At 31.9% G+C, this 4,700-nt stretch overlaps 1 pseudogene; it reads right to left on the reverse strand.

The window, feature by feature from the left end:
* Nucleotides 1-2,945, reverse strand: part of LOC107494322 (peroxidase 44-like) — a 17,507-nt pseudogene extending 14,562 nt beyond the window's left edge.
* Nucleotides 2,946-4,700: the final 1,755 nt, after the last annotated feature.

Here is a 4,700-nt window from a genome sequence, read left to right on the forward strand (position 1 = left end):
CCATGGAAAGGAGTAAGAAGGATTGGATGAAGACAGTAGGAAAGCAGAGAGACGGAAGGGAAAGCATCTTCATACGCTTATCTGAAGTTCCTACTAATGAATTACATAAGTATCTCTATTTTTATCTTTATGTTATATGCGTTTATCACCATTACCCATTTGAGTTTGCCTGACTAAGATTTACAAGGTGACCATAACTTGCTTCATACCAACAATCTCTGTGGGATCGACCCTTACTTGCGTAAGGTTTATTACTTGGACGACCCAGTACACTTGCTGGTTAGTTGTGCGAAGTTGTGTTTATGCCATGGTATTGAACACCAAGTTTTTGGTTTCATTACCGGGGATTATTTGATTTGTGAAAAGTATTGATCACAATTTCGCATACCACCCATCTTTATCATCGCATCTGCAAAACTCTTTTGAAACTTGTCACCATTCACAGCAAAACTAGACACAAAATCTTTAGTGGAACTATCCAAAGCAAGCTCCTGGTCAATCTGCAACACACCTCTGTTCAAAAAAATCTGCTTGTAGAACTCATTATCAACTATAAACGAAGTATTCTGATCCAAGAACGCACTTGGAGGCGAAACTTGAACTCTTTTCGCCTTTGGGTTACAAACCTTCACAAGCTTAGAATCCAATGCAGGATCCATTGTAGGATCATGTTTCCCATTAAAACTCGAAAGCCTTCTCTGAAAGGAAACACAATGAGCAACACCAACACTATGTGGACCCAAGAGAACCACCATTTCCTCTACCGTCATTCCCTTGTTTGCGAAAAATTGTGATATAAATTGCACCGGCGCACTTGCTCGTGGTATGTCAACATCGATGTTGTTGGATACTAAGCCGTCGCGCCGTCCGGTGGGGATGGCGTATTTGGGTCCACCGGAAAAGGCTACGGCATCTCTTGTGGCTAGTGTTATGATATCTGCGCATGAAACTGTAGAAGGCATTCAGATTCTAGGGTTTCTTTCACCTCATCAATAAAGTCGTATCCTCGAACGCTAGCGTTTTGGACCTGTGCTCTTCTCTGAGGTGTTGCTTGGGGAGTCTATGAGTATGGATGCATCACAGCCCTGCACAATTAAAATCTTGTGTGTTTGGTATTATCATTGTATATTGGTGATGCCACGTAATCAAATTATTTTTGTAATTAAAATTTAATTAAGTTGGTTTAATAATTTATGAGTAATTACCCAAATCAAAATTTTAGTTTCCAAAAAAAATTAATACACAGATCAATCCCCAAAAACCTAAGGTTTTACTCCGAATCAGTTCTGAAGATTTTAAAAACGGATGTACTATATTTTTTTTGTATTTTTTAGACAAAAATATATAGTCACTCAATAATAATAATAATAATAAAATTATTAGAGATTATTTTACAAAAAATTCAAAATTAAAACTATTTGATATTTTTGTATTTAATATAATCAAAAGATGTACTATTTTAAAAAATATGTTTGTATTAAAAAAATATGTATTTAATATAAATTCAAATTAAAATATTTTTTTAATACATATTTTTTTAATATAAACATATTTTTTTAAATAGGATATTTTTTTATTATATTAAATATAAAATATCAAATAATTTTAATCTTGAATGTCTTGTAGAATAATTTTAAATTATATATATATATATATAAGAATTTAAAAAATAAATTTATCATTATTTTTGTCTAAAAAATACAAAAATTATAATATAATATTATTGTGCAATTAATAATAATAATAATAATTTTATTTTATTTTTGGACGGAGGACTGTTATGTCTAATAGAGAGAAATGTTGGGGATTGATTTGTACATTAATTTTTTTTGGACTAAAATATCTGTTTTTAAAATGCTTGAGGACTGATTTGAGTAATTACTCTGCCGGAAAATGAATTGGGGTCGACTGATTTGTTTGTCAGAGTAAAACCTTAGGGATTGATTTGTGTATTAATTTTTCTTAAGAACTTAAATGTCCACTTTTAAAATTCTTGGGGACTGATTTGAGTAATTACTCATAATTTATTGACACGATAAAAACTAATTGAAAAAAAAAAGAGATGCATAAAAGAAAAAGACTTAATTAAATTTGATTATAAAATAACTTATTTATCTAATACTTTTTATTGTTTTTGACACGTAAAAATCAATTATACTAAATGTACACTAAAATTAATTATCAGTATAAAATATAAAATATATATTAAAATTGAATTAAATTATAAAAAAAAACAAAGTTAATTTTAATTAATTGATTTTAGTGTGTAAGTAATAATCTTACATAAAAACTTAGGTATTTGGTATTATTTTTGTGGAGTTAGTTAATGAAAAAATACACAAATTGATCACATATTTTAAAATACACATAGTTGATTTTGTTATACTCCATTATAATTTCAAACATACACTAAGTAACTTTCCTAATAATTATTCCGCTAAGACATATCTCTAATCTTTCTGAGCACTTACAAATTTATACCACACTTAGTCAACTAAATAAATCAATCATCTTTGGACATTTTCAAACGAATTAGTTATTAACATGAGAGTTAGAGGTGCCGTAAAAACTTAAGAATATATATAAAAAAAAGAAGCATAGACATGTTTATTATTAGTTACCTATGCGGCTATGCGAATGTGAGTTCAAGTTTTCAGATAGATAATTACCTAATCTAGATTTAGTCTCCAATATACATATATATATAAAAGAATTTATCATTGTAATTGCATATATCCTTACCCTGACAAAGCAGTCATGGAAATGCATGGAAGCAATGCAGCGGTTATGGACTTGTCACGGTTGAATCGCCGCTGAACTTGTTGCTTCACAATCAACTCTACTTTTGGGCAGCTGCTTCTATAGAATCCAATCCTAAGCTGACCAAATGCAAACGAAACTACAAAGAAAAACATAATTACTACCATACTTACTTGTACCTTCATTTTTAATTGAGTCGTTATTTTATTTTAATTACTTCTTTAGTACTTTCAGTGTTTCAATCTTATGACTATGTTATGTGTGATAGGAATAAAACACACAATTTCTTATCTATAAAAATTAGAGGAGCAACAATTCCTTCACAACAAGTATTAACAGTAGCACAATAATATTCAATAATAACAAAAAAATCACATAAATCAGAAATTAGAGACAAACTAACACACTAAGATTTTTAACGTGAAAAACCTCCTCAATATGAGAAGTAAAAATCATGAGTTACCAATATCAGGAAATAGCTTTACTATGATGAAAAATAGGGTATAAAAGAATCACAAATTACGGCATAAAACGTGTATACAACAAGCCAAACAACCCAAGTTTCAAAGCTTACAAAATAAGAACAAGATGATGAAAATACTACAAAAATAGAGCTGCTGTCTGTGGCCAATATCTCCAGCTACAAACATCAAATCGAATATCCGAAAGGTGAAAATAAAGAACTAGAAGTGTGAAACACACTGTCCAAATTTGAACTTGATCCAACAATTAACAAATCTACAGCAACCAATTTATGGAGACAGCTTTGTATATGTGTGGAAACGACTTTCTCTCTTTTCTTCTCTCTAGTATTTGGTGTTCTTCTCTCAAAATGAGACCTCTCTCACTCAATCCTAACTCATCTCAGCCACTTCAACTATTCATGGGTTTGGATACTAACATTTGGAATTTTTTCCCACATAGGAAGGGAGTCCAAAAAACCTACAAATCTCCCCCTCACGACTATGTGGAGGTAACTGCCAATTCGGCGATTAAGCAACAAACTTCAAACTTCTATCTTGATAATGCCTTGGTCATCATATCAGAACCATTCTCATAAGTATGAACCTTTTCAAGTTCCAACAACTCAGCATCGAAAACATCACGTATCCAATGATACCTTACATCAATATGTTTGGATCGAGAATGAAAAGTAGAATTTTTACTAAGATGTATAGCACTTTGACTATCACAAAACAACACATACCTTTCTTGAGTAAACCCGACTTCTCTCAAGAATTTCTTCATCCAAAGCATCTCTTTGCACGCTTCGATAATGGCAATAAACTCAGCCTCGATAGTAGACAAAGCAACACATTTTTGCAATCTAGATTGCCAAGATACAGCTCCATCCGCAAAGTTGATCAAGAAGTCTGAAATGGACCTTCTAGAGTTAATATCTCCTACTATGTCTGAGTTAGTGTAACCAACTAGAATAGGCTTATCACTTCCATAACAAAACTTCATGTTAGAAGTACCACGAAGATATCTCATTATCCATTTTACAGCATTCCAATGCTCTCTTCCTGGGTTTGAAACAAAACGGCTAATACAACCAACAGCATGAGCTATATCCGGTCTTGTGCACACCATAGCATACATTAAACTACCCACAGCTGATGCATATGGAACTTTTTTCATGTCTTTCTTCTCTTCATTACTTGATAGATTTTGCTTGCAACTCAATTTGAAGTGTGTAGCAAGAGGAGTACTAACGGCCTTTGCTTTCTCCATTTGAAACCTGTGCAACATTGTCTCTATGTATTTCTCCTGTGACAACCAAATTTTCTTCTCCTTTCTATCACGCTCTATTCTTATACCAAAAATCTCCTTTGCCAGCCCAAAGTCCTTCATTGCAAATGACATTGCAATTGCTTCTTCAACATATCAATCTTAGAAGCATTTTGACCAACAATAAGCATGTCATCAACATATATCAA

Source organism: Arachis duranensis, chromosome 6 (assembly GCF_000817695.3).
Source record: "Arachis duranensis cultivar V14167 chromosome 6, aradu.V14167.gnm2.J7QH, whole genome shotgun sequence".
Taxonomy (NCBI): Eukaryota; Viridiplantae; Streptophyta; class Magnoliopsida; order Fabales; family Fabaceae; genus Arachis; species Arachis duranensis.